Genomic DNA, 17,195 nt, shown 5'->3' on the forward strand with positions numbered 1-17,195 from the left:
GTAAGAATTCACTTAGGCTTCTGCTTTCCAATGTCAGACACTGATGCTTGTCAATCAAGTGCCAAGAGTAGGAAAAAGCTCAGCATGTGGCATCTGTGATTTACTTGTGACTGATGCTGAGACATGAAAGAATAACTGGAAGTACAGAGAGGGAGGAATGCAATTCGTCCCTTCTGGAATCAAGGACAAGATATGAAGCTTCATTTTTAATGCAAATTATGAGAGCAATCTTAGGAACCCACACTGCTTTTCTCCCAGTGGACAACTCAGGAAGATGTTCTTTCACACTTTTTCTCTCCCTTCTCTGACCTGATCAATCCCAAGTACTTTTCCATAAAGTCAAGCAAATTCAACAGGAATTTAACTTTTTCCTTGGCCTTAATGGGCTCCTTATTGGAGAACATGTTGCAATGAGGAAAATTATGTGTTTGAAATTATTCAGGCACAGGGGGTTTTGTTAGGTGTAACCTCTAAAAAGAAGTTGTTCTGCTTGCACTTCAAAACAAACAGCAAATGCTGCTGTATTTTCTCAGCAGCTGAACAAGCCTTTCTTTACACTTTCCTCATCAAACTGTTTTAAGGTGATATATCCTGATTTCAGACCCTGGTTTAGCTCAGGTGGTCAACTCTGGATTTTTAAACATTGGGATGGGCTGCCCAGGGAGGTGATGGAGCCACCACCCCTGGAGTTGTTCTAGAAAAGACTGGATGTGCACTTAGTGCCATGTTCATAAGGTGGTGATCAGTCAAAGGTTGAGCTCAGGGATCTCAGATGTTTTTTCCCAACCTGATTGATTGATTCTGTGATTCTGGTAGAATATCAGATGTCTCTGAGCTGGAGATTTTGACCTGTACCGACAGAGGGAATTTACCTGCAGCAAATCTGGGGTTGACACCAAGGTGGAAGAAGTTGTCACTGACCTGAGGGGCAGGGCCACTGTTCAGAGGCTCTCAACAAGCTCGAGAGATGAGCTGACAGAAAACTCCTGGAGTTCAGCAGCACCAAATGCAGGAGCTTGCTCTTGGGACAAAGGGAAGTGTCTGAATTCAACAGCTTCCAGAAGAACAGACATTATAACAAACTGGATATGCATATTTAGAGCAAGAAGCTCTTAATATGAGTAGGGTTTGGAGCAAAATGGGTACCAGGAGATGTTGAATTGGTTTAGGCTGGAAAAGCTTCCTCTAGAGGCGTTTAACTGTTCTCTGCAACCACTAATTGAGCCGGACTTTGCTCAAAACTATAGAATAAAAGGACAAAAGACAAGAGTCAAAGACATAAAAGGGGAATTTCCAAGAGAATCAAGTAAAAAAATCCTTTGCAAGGGGAGCAGTTATCGACAGAACAGGGTCTCCAGAAGGGTTGTGGAGACTCTCCTTGAAGCTATTCAAAACCCAACATTTCACAGACCTGAGCAACATGATCTATCTTTAAATATATACAATCACAGAGCAAGTGGAACCTTTAGAGGGTTTTCATGACTTCCCCCCCACCCCCCATTTCTGTATCTATATATAAAACTTAGTGTACAAATCTGAATTTCCTTGGAGTCCAGATAATAGTTAAGCACCAGTCTTGTGGATCATAATGCTGTTATTTTACTAATGCAATACTACCTTAAATCCAGATCCTATGACTCTCAGGTCACTTTTCCACCTACCCTGGTTCTAAAAATTGCATATCACATCAGCAAACTCACTGAGGAGCAACCTAAATAAATGAATACCAATATGCTTCTACATATTGTGCTCTGTAGGCTTCCTCTCTTGTAGAGCTTGTCAGCTTCATTGTATCAGATGCCAAATAAGCAGTTTAGAATCTCAGAATTTTGTCTTTTCCTTTCTCCCTCAAAAGAAACTTGATGTGATAAAAATTCAATGTTCTTTTAACAGCAAGGAAAAATTTAGCAGCAATAAAAACTGAGGGCTTATTTTGGGTCTTGACAGGTACGTGAAGAAGAAGAAAGTTTTGAAACAATTTTCAAGGATAATTCAGTTCCAGAATTCAATTTGGGATCACAATCTGTTGTCTGAGGTTAGTATTTATTCCTTAAGGTATTTCAATTTACTGCTGAAGTAAATGCTGGAACATGGTACAACTGTCACAGTGCCTAAGCTTTAATGTCCATGTTGCTAACCATGACACCCATGCCCAAAGGGCTTGAACCTGTAAGTTCTTGTTCAACAAGGACAGTAGGTGGGAGGGGAAATGATACATGAATAGAAGATCAAACACTAGATACATTTCTCTGCACAGAATGGAAATAAAATGCCAGTCTTCCAATAAAATGCCTTCTTATTTTCAAGAATAGGAAGGAAGAAATGATTGTTGTTCACCAAAAAAATGTGAGATCAGACAAATTAGTGTGCCACATCCACAGGCAGTTTATGCTGATTTATACTAGGGATTCTGGATGGGTTGCTGTGCTGGTTTGACCAGGAAGAAGTGGGAATTCTGGGATGTTGTGGTCAAACCAATGGGTGCTTGGATTTTGATATTGGCACCTGGTGTAGCCAGTGGGTTTTTAGACACACCTCTGAGAACACCCAGGGGTTAAAAGCAGAGCTTCGGCCCTGGGAGGCTCTTGGGACTTCGAGGGACAGAGGTCGGATCTCCCTTCCCCCGTCCAGCCGCTGCTGCTGGGCAGGGGAGGGGCAGCCATGCGGTAGGCCTGGGCCTGGACAGAGATGGGAGTGAGGAGGCCTTGGAGGATGGAAGTGTGGAGGAGCCCCAAGAGACATCGGGCAGCCATTCCCCCCCCCCAACCTTGGAGACAGACAGAGAGAGAGAGAGTGCAGCCTGTGTCGTTATCTCGAAACTCAGTAAATATGTGCTGGCAGCAGGCAGCCCGGCTGAGGAGATGGGGGGGTGCAGCCAGGAGTCCAGTCGCCTGGAGGAGTTTTTAACCCTTTTTGGACAATGAAAACCTTACAGAACACTAACCCTTCCTAGACGAGAGATAGGAGTGGAGGAGGACGAAGGAAATGAGCGAGTGATGGAGGCCTGGACCAGAGAGAGAGTGAGAGATTCCATAGAAGAATGGAGAAGATGGAGTGGCATTTTATGCTGGACTCTTTCATGTAGCCATGGACAGAGCCATGTTTCCGTGTGATACAGAGACTGAGTCCACAGGGAGAAATGTCCCAGTGCCAAAGAAGATTCAGTGTGGGTACCCCTCGGCCCCAGGGGGTATATAAAATATGGGGGGGGACAGATGTCCCAAAGGTGAGAAGGTGAGATACTGTGCTTTTCTGGAACTGGACAAAGCATCCTTAAAAAGACAACCCTGGAAGCAGCTCTGGTTCCTGTTCGGTGGTGAGAGCACTGGAACAAGGACGGAAAAGGCCACCACGACACATGGAAGGACTCCCTGTCCTCTTGAGGAACTGAAAGTTGAGCATTCTAAAGGGTGGTGCTGGACCCAGAACTGGTGATTTTGGAAGATGTATTGTATTGGGAATTTAGGGAGGAGGAGGAGGAGAGTGTTTTTTGTGAGGTTTTCATTTTCCTTGTGTTTTCTTTTTTCTTTTGTGTGTAGTTTAGTAATTGTTTGTGTAGTTTAGTTAATAAACTTTTCTTTATGTTTAAGCTGGAGTCTGCTTTGCTTATTCCTGGTCACAGCAGACACCAGGGAAAGTGTATTTTCATGGGGGCTCTGGCTTTGCCAGGCCTAAACCATGACAGTTGCTGAAATGTAAAACTCAGCTCAGTAATGAGACATTTCCTCATGTGGTCCTGTTAACCCTATCACAGCTCTTTGGGAATCAATCAGTAGCTGCATAACCCAGGTTGCTTCCCAAACTCTGTCCTGTATTTTTACCTCATGCTTTCACATCACAACTGGCATCCGCCCAGAATGAAGGAACAGCTTGCTAAATCCATGGTGTATGTTTTTGTGCACATGCTAAAAAAACACTTTCCTTATCTTCTGTATTGATCAGGACATTCAGAACTTCATTTGTTAAAGACAAAGCAAAAAAAAATGCAAGTGTTAGCTGGCTGCTGTAGCAGGGAGCACTTCAAGGACTTAGAAAATTCATTTCTCCTTTTTATGCAGTTTTTTGATTTTGTTCATTAAATTGTGGATATTACAATCCACAAATTGTGGAGGTTACAGGTGTTGTTCCCTTTATGGTTTCAGTGAATTTCATGGAAAATTGAGCTGGCCTACGGGTGACTTTGGCACACGCTCTTTAAGTTTATTTGAGCTCTTGTCATCAATTATATTTGACTCCAGCTTCAAGCAAGTCTTTCAATAACTTAGTGATTTGTAACAAGTCATGCATGCAACTCTTCCTGGCAGGGGCAGGTTTTCAGACTCATGTACTTTAAGTTAGTGACCACAGGAATACTGTATATCAATGGTATCAATTATATCAATAAAAAAGATATTTCCAGGGACCTCCTAGGGAACTCTACTTTTTTCCATGAGAAAGTCTTAGCCCCTCATTTAAGCACTTGTCTTGCTATAGGCAGCCAATTATATACATTATAATTCTACTCCAAGCGATAAAAAGATTCCTAGGTGAGGTTGCACAAGAAAGAAATCATAAAAGAAACCTTGGAATAATTTTAAAAATCGTTATGTCAAGAAGAAGAGATGGATCTTGAGACTGGATATGAGCACAATTGATTAGCCATGGAAAGCATCCTGTTTAATAGTTCTGTAACTGTTTTATGGGATTTGATGGTTTGCCTCAGAACTCACTGAAACACAAGCCTAGGAAAATAAAATTTTCTAAGATTCTACAGTAACCTGAGGCCCTTCCAGATCAAACTCCCCAAAGTGAATTAGCAACAATATTTTAAGAGCACTTTTTTATACAGCAAGATGTATTATTTCACCCTGGTGCTTCAGTGGGTTGGAGGAAATAGCCAAAGGCCCCCATTTGATTGTGATATGTCAATAGAAATTCCAGTTTTTTCACCTCTCTATTGAAGAAGCTTTCTTAGTGGTGATAGAAAATCAATGTCCTTCCTGGAAGGCAGGATTTAATTTCACAACTTTGAAAAATAAAACAAAACAAAAAGCATATTTATGAGGGAAGAAGATCTTCACAATCAGATATCTTCAGGTTTCCCATGGTTGGACTTCCTACAACTTAATTTTACAACACAATCTAAGCTGTCTTTTATCATATCTGGAGTGTTTTCTGGTGCTACTGTGCTGCTTCCTTCCATCTGGGAAGCACCAGTGGAGTAAAAAGGCATGGATCAAAATGTGGAGGAGAGAAAATGTAAGGAAAAAGGGATTGCAAGGGCAAGGGAAGATAGGAAGGACAGAGTGAAGAAGGAAAGGAAGGAAAGGAAGGAAGGAAGGAAGGGAGGGAGGGAGGAAGGAAGCAAGCAAGCAAGCAAGCAAGCAAGCCTTGCCTGTAGTTGAGTTTATTCCCTTCAGTTTATTCCCTTCTTTTCCCAACATGGAGAAGGAGGCTGTTCCAGCCTGGTTCATGGGTCTGTGCTGCAGTCAATCCCCATCTCTCAGGGCATGCCCCTGAACACAAAAGGTACAAAAAGATGAAGCACTTTGGGAAAATTTGGGACATTTTCCACTTTTAGCTGTACCACAAAGAGAAATTACAAAGCCTTTATCTCCCTGTGTCCTTTCAGGAGGGTACAAGAACAAGTACAGAGGGTTTTTTTTTTAAAAAAGAAACAACCTTCTTCCTGTTCTTTCTATCACAATATTTTTTAAAAAAAGCAATAGCAAGCCTAAAAAGACATTTGGTTTCTGCTCAATGCATTAGTTTTGACTTCTTGATATTTTCATTTTCTTTTTGTAGTCTAAAGCCTTGCATGCTCTTAAAAACTGTTCTCTTCAATGGTTCAAAGATAAATCCTTCCCTTTTGGGTCTGATTGATATTTGGGGTTCTCATTTCTCTTGAAGAGTTTGTGTAAGTTCCTCAAGAATATTTAGTAAGAATTTTTATGTCTTTGGGACATGGGGAGGATATCTTTAGCAGCAATTCTTTGATTTGCAAAACACCCTCATTTTATATCCCATACTTTCTTGAGGCATAGAAAGAATGAATTGAGGAATGCAACTTTTTTTTTTTTTTCCTATGTAAACCTTAATGTCTTCTGTGTAGAAATACCTGGGACAATTACATTGCTATTTCACCAGAAGCAAAATAAAAGCACAATTTGTGTAAGCTTGGTGATGTACTCCAGCAGCAGGGAAAATGAAAATAAGTCCCTTGTCTATATAACATTTCCTTCAGGATAGTAAGAAAAAGGCAGATCTAGAGATTGCCCAAAGTCAGTAAGGGAGCTGGAAAAAAGCAAGACAAGTAGCACTGACAGTCTTCTATTTGTCAAATGAAGGTTTTGAAAACTGGATTATGCAGTACTTTGGGACTGCTTTCTCTCTTTTTGTCTATTCCTTTTCAAAAGAGCTAAAGTACATCTTTTTGGGAGTATTGTATTCCCACATAATGCTTTAGATTGTTCTAAAAAATAGAAATTTTTAAAAAAATGTTTCAGCAACACGTATGAAATAAGCTGTACCCATGAGGGTGAATCCATTTTTAATCACAACTCAATAGTAACTAAAATCCTTTTGATATTACCATAAAGCCATAATATTGTGCATTTTCTTACGACCACTGCTAATCCTACCACTAACCCCTGTAATTCAGAGTATTCACCTCAGTAGTAAAACATTTTTGTCACCACTCTTTTTCCTTTTTGACAACAAATGAGTATATAACAGGTATTCTTCAAAATTTGCGATCCTACCCACTGCTGGTAGAGACCACGGTCAATTTTTTCTTGGTGACTATCATAAATTAGTCATTTATGAATGACAGGCTTAAGATTATTGGCTTCTAAATTTCAAAACAAAATACAAAGACTCCAGACCTTACAACACTGTGGTATAAGTTCCAATAGGTCATCTGGCTTGTTATTGAAGCTGTTGCTGTTATCACTGTACTCAGAAAATGTTTTATGTTTGGCTAACTCATGATTTTCAAAATGGCATCCTTGATGTTGAGTTTTTGAAGTTGAATAAGCCTTTTAAGAACATTTGATTTCCAGGGGAGAGACACTTATTCTTCATTCTTAAAGGCTGCATGACCCTCACAGAGTTTTCCTCAGACATCTGATTTTTCATTAGGCTCTAAAAACCAGTTTAGACTGGTTGACTTTTGTTCTTATCTTTATTAGACCTTTTTTTTTTTTTTTTTTGGGGGGGGGATGTTTTCCAGTAATTTTACATTTACTTTAGATCTTGAATTTTGCTGTTGAATAACTTACTGCCAAGTTTTGATCTTTACACAGTCATGCTAACATGAACTTCAGGATGACCTGGATGTTGGCTTAATGAAATGTCAGATGGATATTCTTAGTCTTATTAATAGACACACTGTGATTTGTATGATGATATTGTCAGTTAAAATACCATGTAGGGTTAAGTGAAACGTCTGTGCATATTAGATTGAAGTGAATACCTTTACCAGTAAGGTAAGCTATGGCTGCCAGGGCTGGACTTGGAGCAAGGAAAAAGAAATAATTTGCTTGCTTGTATTTGTGCTTTATGGTAAGGATAAAATATCTGAGGATCTGGGAAACTAGACTATACTGCCCCTTGATTGCAAACTTTCAGTTTCACCAGCATCTCTTGATAAATTGTTCCATAGAACTCTCAATTACCATTAAAGTTCTTCATTATAAATTCATCTTACCTCTCAGTTATACTTCCAAGATTACTTCCTTGGCATATGCTATCCCCTTCATAATTTTGGTCCATCTTCTGTTCTGAACACATTCTAAATATGAATCCTTGATCACTAAATCCTAGTTTGCTATCAACTTCCATTCTAGTGGATTCATCTTCATCAATTATAGTGAGAAATAATCATTTAGATTATTTTAATGACACAGAGGAGGAAGGATAAGATTGACTCACTCAAGACAATTCAGAAACTGTTTGTTGGAGACAGAATAGCACAGACCCTCTCAATTCCAAATTAGTGCCTTCAACACAAGACCATCCTGTCAAACACGTGCTGCTGACCCTACATGTCTGAGGCCCCCATCTGTTTTCATGCATAAACAGATGGTAAATTGAACTTTTTTCATGTGAAACTTTATTCCCCAGGTGCTATAGCTTCAAAAATTATATTTAAAAAAATCATAGTAATTGGAAGAAGATGTCAGGGTATAACAAACTCTCACATTGTAAATCCCACTATGAAATGAATTTTTGTTTACTAGTGACTTGGTCTATTATCCCAAAATGCTGTGGAAAATTTTAATTACTTTAAAGACAGAGCAAACATTTAGCTACTCACTAATATTTTATTTAATACAAATTCATGAAAGGTCTGACTGTAGTTAAATGAGGGGTACATGATAATATGCACAGTGATTTAGCTGGTGCTAATATATTAGTAAACAGATATTTGTGTAAACACCATTAATGTTTGAAGTGTTGCATAGGGAGCATATGACATCTTCTTTTTGCAGGTTAAAATATCCAGTATATTTCAGTATTTTTGCGAGTCAGCAAGAAGGATGAGCATTTAATGGGAGTTTTGTGGAACACGTGGAATTGAAGGAATCAGTTTTCTTGAATTAACACTGACAGCCATGGTGCTAAGGCTTGAGATCCTCACAGATCAGCCTGCATGACCACAGGATAACACTAGACATAAAAATAAAGGGAGATGTACTGGAAGGTTCTATACACATATAGCCAGGTGTGTTCTGGTAAAAACATTTGATAAAAACATTCCTGTCCAAACAAATGTGTATTTTTGATTTCATATTAGATTTACAGAGCTGCATTAAAGAGAGGTGGTGAACATCTCCATGGGTGGGATCTCTGCAGGTCACTAGGGCTGTTCGCCTGGGTTCTCCATGAGAGTGGAGTTCCCAAAAGCTGAAGGAACATCAGATTTATTCACTATCTATATTTCTTTGCCTAATTCTTATCATATTGTCAGTACTGTTGTTATTACAGCAGTTTTGTTGCAGTACTGGCTGCTTTGGGTCCTTTCATTGGGGTCTGGAACCCTGCATCCTTCCTGGAACAGAACACCAGGTTGAAGAGAGTCAGTAATTTTGCACAATATCTATAAATTGAAACTCACATTTTACCTGCTTTGCTTTTTGCAAGAAAAGTGTAAGTGTACTGCAGAAATGGACCATGATAGGGTCTGTGTTTGACATCTTGCCCAATGGTAACATCTTATTTCAGCAGAAAGTGCCGCAGGCTCACTGTGTTTCAGCTCTTTGGCTCTGCAATACCATGTACACTCAAGTGCATTGTTTTAGCTATGAGCTGTGTTTCCTAGCAGATCTTGACTGCACAATGGAAAGAGACTGCAGTGTGAGGAACAGCTGTAGTGAAAACATTCCAGTTATCCCGTTGGCCATCAAATTCGAATTTTGAAACACCAGATGATGCAGTACATGATCTTACAAAATGTGGGGAAAATTGCCTTAGCTTGGACAGATGTATTTTATGTAGTGACTAAATTAGTCAGTTTTAGGACAGTTTTAGCTTGTGGCAAGCTACAAGCATCAGCGAGAGTTGTTAGTCTAGAAAAGCATATAACTTTCACTTTTATGAAAGAGATAATGATGCTGTTGTTTACAAAGTCTCAAGTCTAGTGTGACTAATTTAGCATTTAACTTATGCATGGATAAGCCTCAGACATAGTGTTCTATATATCTGTGGTGGAGAGGGAAGGGAGGGTGGTGTTAAGAATGGAAGAAATTGGTGGGAAATGAACCAGTAGCCCTGGATGAAATATTTTCATCCCATAACTAGTCAGTGGAGAGCAATACAGTGTCTCTGACAACCTGCTCAGAACCATCTAGTTGGACTAAATTAGCTCCCTGAACTAAAAAGACTTGTGGCTGTAGCTGGAGGTTTACCAGTCTGCAGAGGATTTAAGCAAACTGTGGTGAACTCAAGACTGTCACAGTGTGAATTGCACTGTCAGCAGGACAATATGGATATATGGCTGTAAAATAACAGAGGAAGTAAAAAGTAACATGGTGGGGGAAAAGTAAAAAAAAAATAAACAAAAAGAAAGAAAAAAGGAGCAGAATAGCAAAAAATACTTCATAAAAATATGTGTATCAATAAACAAAAACCAATTTTTGAACCCTCAGGCATGTAGGGAACTGTTATCTGTGGCATTTTGTTTACTGAAGGCATCAGAAATGTACACTAATTTAAATATATATACATATATTGCAGGCATTTTTTAAAAATCTTAAATTTGGTTACATTTTGTCATTAGCAAAAATATCAATATAAAATATTTGACTATATGTTTCTATGTAGGGAGCTCACCAAGGTTCCAGTTAATGGACTGGTTTGCATTGATAAATTACTTTATAAAATCCTACTAAGGGCCATCCCAATAACTGGGCTTGATATTTATATCCACACTTACTCCTACTGTTTTTGTTAGAATACAGAAATGCTTCCTAACTAAAATGAAAGAAATCATAGAATAAAATTAAGTGCATGAAAATGAAAATAAAATAAATATATACTTCTACTTAGCAATACAGCTTCCATAATGGGAACTCCTGTCCTGTATCTGAATATACAATTATGGACCTCTGTTATTCCATCTTCAGAAAGTTCTCTAAATTCTCTTTTCTTACAGAGATAAGAAAAGAGAATTCTACCTTCTCTTTATATTTCATTCTCCAACTTCTGTAGAAAACTTTCTCTCTAGTGCTCAGTATGTTATAATTCTTGGAAAGTACTTAAAGATGACCTCCTGATTCAAGCCCCTCTGCCAACACAGACAAATATTTAGATTGTGGCTCCATATCTTGGCATGAAAATCCTATGATCTGTCAAGATAAGCATCCCTGGCCACATGTGACAGCTCAGAGAAAGACACAGGCCAGGGACAGACCCACCCATGTGTTCACATCTGTGTTGTGTGGTAGAGAAGGGTGCATCAATCCAGGGCTTTTAGCTTCCAAAGCCTCTCTGCCCACATCATCCAGTGCTGCTGTTCCCTAAATTGCATTAAGATCCAGTGAGCTGAAGTTTCTTGCACAGAAACTGCTTCCATACAGAAAATTACTGGGAAAGCATATGAGAATTCAGAGCAATTCAGAGCAGAGCATTTGTGTGTTTATGTCTGTCCTAAGCCTTCTGGAAATTCTTCAAACAGCTTGGAGTTTGTCCAGTCCTGTGCTCCTGTAAATCTCTTGATTGTGGAAACTCCACTCAGATCCTGGGCATCCCCACTACAGAACGCAATACCTACAATTTCTAATGTTATTTCAAAATTGACCTGAAAAATTTAGGATCATGCTTAGCAGTTTCTGAGAGTCAGAAATGTTCTGCATTGTGTGGTTGACCAACCTTGTTGATTCAAAGCCTGAGCACACAATGCAATTTCCAAAAGCAGGATTTCTCCTGGGTCTGTCTGTGCAGCCAAGCCTCCTGTTTATCTTGACAGGATGTTCTCCTCTTCTGCCCCCTATGGCTGGTCAAAGAAGAGACCAACTCATCTTTTTTGGTTTAGAAAAGCCAAGAAAAAGCAAAGACAAAAAGGAAAATGCTGATATAATGCAGTTACATACTGTGGATAGGGAGGTTTATGTTACCTGAGCAGTCATGACAAGAAAAAAAATTGAGACATTTAACAAGGCTGTAGTTGAAAGATACAATCCCAAACTTAAAAATACACATGTATTCATCTTCGTTGACTTTAGGCAAATAATTTGAGCTGCTGGACATGGTTTCCCTGACTTAATAAAACATATTGAATGAACAAAATGTCTGTAATTCCTTTCTTTTTTCCTGGGTTCGTGTTAATATTTTTCCCACTGCACTGAATTAATCTAAGACAGCTGTACCTTTAAATATGTAATTACTTTCCTTTGCCTACTGCTACAGACCTTTCCCTGGGGGAAAGGTATCAGAAGAACAGTTATCTGCATCTCGGATGAAGTGGAAAATTTAGTTGTAAGTGGCATTTACTGCTCTCTTCAGTAGCAATAATCCAACCATTGAAATGTTACTAAGATTGCTTCTTTTGACCCTTTTTAACAAGATCACAGCTGCCAGCATTTCAAGTACCCTTATCAACCAGACCCAGCAGTGGCTTCAGGAAAGGCATTACCTGATGTGGGAAGCTTTAAGGTGTCAGAAAGAGCCAATCAGCTCCAGTACAAAGCAATTCTTATCAGAAATCCCTTGCTCTTTACTTTGTATGATTGTTCCCTTCCATATTGAGGTGGGGGCTGTAAGAATGATTGAAGAAAAAGCTTTGTGAGTAACATACAGGCGTTTTCTCTACATAAGTGTCTTTTATGAAACATCAACTTATTAAAGCGGTTGCTGTAGTGTGTGCATTGGAGGCCATGGGAGTGCAAAGCTTTCAGAGGTGAGGTTTGCAAAACACTGGGTAACGTTTAAGGTGGTCAGAGCAAAAAAATCAGCAGGTCCCATCACTATGGTCTGTACAAAATTTCTAGTGTAACCCCAAAACCATGGAAATTTTCTCATTTTCTCATCTACTCAAATGCAGTGTCTCTCCATAATCAGGGGAGAGATAAATTGATGCTAGAGAAGAAGGTGAAAGTACTCCATGGTAGAAAATAACCTTTGTGAACATCAAAAATTAAGGATTGGAGAAGAAGCAGGTGTTGAGCAAAATTAGCTCTCTAGGAACTCTTTCAAAGTTGAAAATTATAGCTTTTGTAGACATCCAAAACTAGTAAGAAGTAGAGGATTTAGGGAAACATAATTTGAATTTTCTATTTTATCATAGAATCATGGAATATGCTGAGCTGTAAAGGACCCATCAGGGTGTTCAACTCCTTGCCCTGCACAGGACACACCAAGAATCCCACCATGTGCCTGAGAGCATTGTCAAAATGCTTCTTGAACTCTGTCAGGGTTTGTGCTGTGACCACTTCCCTGGGGCATCTCTTCCAGTGTCTGAACACCATCTGGGTTAAAAAACTTTTCCTGATATCCAACCTAAACCTCTCCTGACTCAGCACCAGGCCATTGCCTTGAGTTCTGCCACTGATCACAAGAGTGAAAGGATCACTACCTGCTTCTCTGCTGCCCCTCATAAGGAAATTGAAGACGGCGAGATATTCCCTTAGCCTCCTCTTCTCCAGGCCAAGTGACCTCAGCTGCTCCTCAGACTTCCTCTCGAGACTCTTCACAATCCTTGTTTCACTCTATGGATGATCCTTAATGCCTTCATGTCTTTCTTATATTGTGGTGCCCAAACCTCACACGATACTCGGGGTGAGGCTGCCCCAGCACAGAGCAGAGCAGGACAATTCCTTCTCTTGCCAGGCTGGGGATCCTGTGCCTGATGGCCCCAGGACAGGGCTGACCCACCTGGCTGCCAGGACCTGCTGACTCATGTTCAATTTGTCATCAACCAGGACCCCAGGTCTCTTCCCACAGAGCTGCTCTTCAGCCTCTCATTGCTCAGCTTGTCCACACAGCCCAGGTTGTCCCATCCCAGGTGCAAAGTCTGGCACTTGCCCTTGTTAAAGTTCATATGGGTGGTCATGATCTCTCTGCAGGACCTCTCTGCCTTTAAGGAAGTCAACAGCTCCTCCCAAATCCGTGTCATCAGCAAACACAATTAGTATTCCTTGGAGTCATTAATGAAGATGCTGAAGAGCATGAGGACAAGGATGGAGCCTGATGGAACCCCACTGGTGACAGGCCTCCAGTCTGATGTCACCCAGCTCATTGCAACTCTTTGGGCCTGACCTGTGAGCCAGTTGCTCGCCCATCCCAGAACACAGTTATCCAGCTGAATGCTGGACACTTTGTCCATAAGGATACTTGTGAAAGTCCAAAAATATTTCATCTGCTGGCTTTCCTCAATCAGCACAGGGGTTCACCCTTTTGTAAAATGAAATTGGGTTTGACAAGAAGAATTTCCCCCTCGTTAAGCTGTGCTGGCTGTGACTGAGGGCTGCTTTGTCCTACAGGTGTTTTTCAGTATTTTCCAGAATAATCATTTCCATGATTTTATAAGATATCAAAGATACATCTCTCTCTCTTTTTTTTGCATGTTAGGGAAAGAATGGAAGCAGAAGTGTTTGTATTCATATATCTTCATCTTTTTCTAGATGTCACCGTAGTATTTGCTTTCTCTGCTGTATGTCTTGCAGCTTTTACATGGATTAAATAATTTTAGGCTCCAATGTAAAATATTTCAAGATCCATTGCAGAGATCCATCTTTTTCATGGTAAAGTGATAATGATTGATCGTTCCATTACTGATTGCTGAGAAACATATTTTAATCCATTACTATTATTATTATTATTACTATTATTCAGAAGATTTAAAAATTAAATTAAGCATAATAAACAAATTCATATTAACATAAGTACTTTTGCATCATGTTCACAGTCCACTCATATATTTCTTATAAAAACAAAAACAAAAGAGTAAGTTTTGCAGCATGAGAATATGTTAATATTGAAGTCTGTTAATAAATGCAAAAATTTGCTTCATTAGATATATTCTTAATTGTTTGAAGCTTCTTAATGCATTGGGAATGTCATTCTATATAATTTGAAAGCAGTAATCAAAGGAATGGATGCAGAAATAATGCATCCATTAAATAATGCATATAGTTGAAAAGCCTAGATGTCAGCCTTAAGGCCTGTGTAAGCTTACAACAGACAATGTTGGGAATATCCACTAGAAAATAATGCTGTAAATATAAATTTCAACTATTTCTCATTTCTGAGATTGACTGACTCTATGTTCCACCTTTTCAGAAAAGGGTCTTGGAGTCCTGGTAGTCATCAAGTCAAAAAAGAGTCAGCAATGTGCCCTTGTGACAAAGAAATGTGTTCTGCAAGGTGAACCTGGCATTTTCTGGTACTGCCTGTGTGCAAAAATTTTGCATTATTCTCTAATTTGCTGAATCTACCTCTAGAGTTCATGCCTGCTCAATACAGCAACATTCAAAGGAATTGTTTACACATTTAGTAAAGATCAATATGTTTTCAATATGCCTGGAATTGCTTAATGAGCATCCTGAAAATATGATGCAAGATGAAAAATTGATTTGATGTGATTCTTGTGTGAGACCACCCATGAACTCATTGATTTTTGTTGGATGTCAACTTTGCAAAATGCTTCTTAGGAGTTTTCAATTTGGAAATATCTGTGGTGAAATTAAAAGTCCACCTGAGTCAATAAAAAAGCTTTGATACCTTTCTGGTGTTGAAGACTTTCCACAAGTGTACACATTTTTAAAAGGAATAAATATATTAACAACCATTGCTCCACTCCTTTAAAGTACATATTTCCTATTGAACAATATATGAGTTCCTTAAAAATAAAAAGGAAATGGGAACACTTCATATTCCACTTGCAGTGATTAAAGAATTTTCTTGGGAAGGAAAATTAGTGATCCCTACATAAGCTCTTCTATACAGTAACAGAGGAAATGTAGGATTCTAACTCATGCTTTTCAGAATATGGAAAGTTTATTAATTCTTTCAAAGGGAAGAAGGCTTTTAACTTCCAAATAGTTTAGTCCTCTCAAGAACCATAAGCTGATCCTTCTCCTGAAGTTGAATAGATAAAAAGACAGGAATGAAGATAAAATATCTGACAAAAGATACCTAGATGAGAAAATATCTTTTCACCTTTTAGTCAAGTAGTGTATTGGGTTTGCATGTAAAGGTTTTGGTATTCATGTCTTCATCTTTTTCTAGGTGTCACCACAGTATTTGCTTTCTTTGTGGCATGTCTTGCAACTTTTCAAATAAGTTTATGGATTAAATAATTTTAGGCTCCACTGTAAAATATTTCAAGATCTATTGATGAGATCCATCTTTTTCATGGTAAAGTGATAATGATTGATCTTCCATTACTGATTGCTAAGAAACATATTTTAATCTATTATTATTATTAATATTATTATTAAGAAGGTTTAAAAAATTTTAAAAAATAATAAATTCTATCTGCTTATAGCTGGGGGTCTGCAGGGATGGCTTCTGTGAGGAACTGCCAGAAGTTTCCTTCATGTCCAGCAGAGCCAATCCTTGGTGGTTCCAAGACAGACCCACCACCAGCCAGGGCCATCAGTGACACTGGTAGTGAATCTGGCAAAATGTATTTAAGAAGGGGAAAAAGAACTGCACAACAACAGGCAAAGAAGGAGGAGTAAGAATATGTGAGGGAAACCGCCCTGCAGACATCAAAGTCAGTGAAGAAAGGAAGGAGATGTTCCAGGTGCCAGACTGAAGATTCCTCTGCAGCCCCTGGTGCAGCCCGTGGTGAGGCAGCTGTGTCCCTGCAGCCCATGGGGGTCCCTGGGGATGCAGAGATCCCCCTGCAGCACATGGGGAGGTCCATGGGGATGCAGAGATCCCCCTGCAGCCTGGGGAGGTCCATGGGGATGCAGAGATCCCCCTGCAGCCTGGGGAGGTCCATGGGGATGCAGAGATCCCCCTGCAGCACATGGGGGTCCATGGGGATGCACAGGTCCCCCTGCAGCACATGGAGGTCCATGGGGATGCAGAGATCCCACTGCAGCCTGGGGAAGACCCCACACTGCATCAGGAGGATGCTGAAGGAGGCTGTGACCCCATAAGAGGCCCAAGTCAAGGTACCAGAGTTAGCACATTAAGTCAATACATGAACTTTTATAGGATGAGGCATTTGAGTGTGTACTGTTCCCATTTGTCTCCTGTTGAAAACACTCTACCTTGTAAAAATACATAAGTGAATAAGTAAATCAATAAAAATACATAGGTGAATAAATAAATCAACACATAATAATCTTCAGCGACCCACAAGTTTAAGAACAGAGAGCCAGTCTTCTGCGCTAAATGGTTACTGTTATGGTTTCCTACAGTCTCAGCTGATGAATATTTATTAACTTACAGAAACAGAAAGAGCTTCAGCAAAAAAAATATTGGCCAGTCTGATACCTGAATGACTATGTCTGGTCTCAAGTGACTTTTCATAGGCTATTTGTGTGCAAATATTTTCAGGCAAAGCTCAGGATTGTATTTGTCTTTTCTTTATGGGTTTCACTGTCATTAAATTAGAGACTCAGTCTCCTTTTGTTTTGCACATAGTTAGATTTATGCTTACACTTTAAACATGGCTGGATATTCTGAAAGTAATACCTGAGCATAGTCACTGATCAAATTATGTGTTCAGCTGGGATTCTAGAGGGTGGATTGAAACATCCCTG

This window comes from Melospiza georgiana, chromosome 1 (assembly GCF_028018845.1).
Source record: "Melospiza georgiana isolate bMelGeo1 chromosome 1, bMelGeo1.pri, whole genome shotgun sequence".
In the NCBI taxonomy this organism is placed as follows: domain Eukaryota; kingdom Metazoa; phylum Chordata; class Aves; order Passeriformes; family Passerellidae; genus Melospiza; species Melospiza georgiana.